Raw genomic sequence first — 649 nt, 5'->3', positions numbered from 1 at the left:
AAGGGTATTGCGCTTTGATTGTCGCAATAAACTGGAATCGTTTTTGTATTTTGCTCCTTGTCTAAATTAGAAGCAAAATTCTTCAGCCAGATTGCTTCATTTGTAGCTGTCGACGCTGCCATGTATTCTGCCTCTGTGCTCGAAAGTGCAACTGTTGGTTGACGTTTACTAGCCCATGAAATTGCTGCTCCAGACAGACTAAAGAAATATCCAGTACATGATCTTCTTTTATCGACATCGGAAGCCCAATCTGCATCAGAGTATCCCACTATATAATTTGACTCAGATTTTACGTAGCGAAGTTTATACGAATGTGTGCCTTTTATGTATCTGATTATGCGTTTAACTGCAGACCAATGCGCAGCTCCAAAGTTTGAATTGAAACGGCTTACATCATTCACAGCAAACATTATATCTGGTCTTGTTCCCTGTGCCAAGTATAATAGACTTCCTACTGCTTCCTGATAAGGAATATTTTCGACTTTTTGAATTTCAGTTTCGGTTTTGGGAGACATAGAAACTGATAGTTTCTGGCCTGGATCACTTGGAGTTGTAACTGGTTTACAATTTTCCATGTTAAACCGTTTCAAGATTTGATTAATGTAGTTACTCTGGTCCAGACAAATAGCATTTTCTTCATAACTTATGT

The sequence above is a fragment of the Wasmannia auropunctata genome, unplaced genomic scaffold, assembly GCF_000956235.1.
Source record: "Wasmannia auropunctata unplaced genomic scaffold, wasmannia.A_1.0 LD336088.1, whole genome shotgun sequence".
Lineage (NCBI taxonomy): Eukaryota > Metazoa > Arthropoda > Insecta > Hymenoptera > Formicidae > Wasmannia > Wasmannia auropunctata.
Note: the sequence above shows the minus strand (reverse complement) of the source record.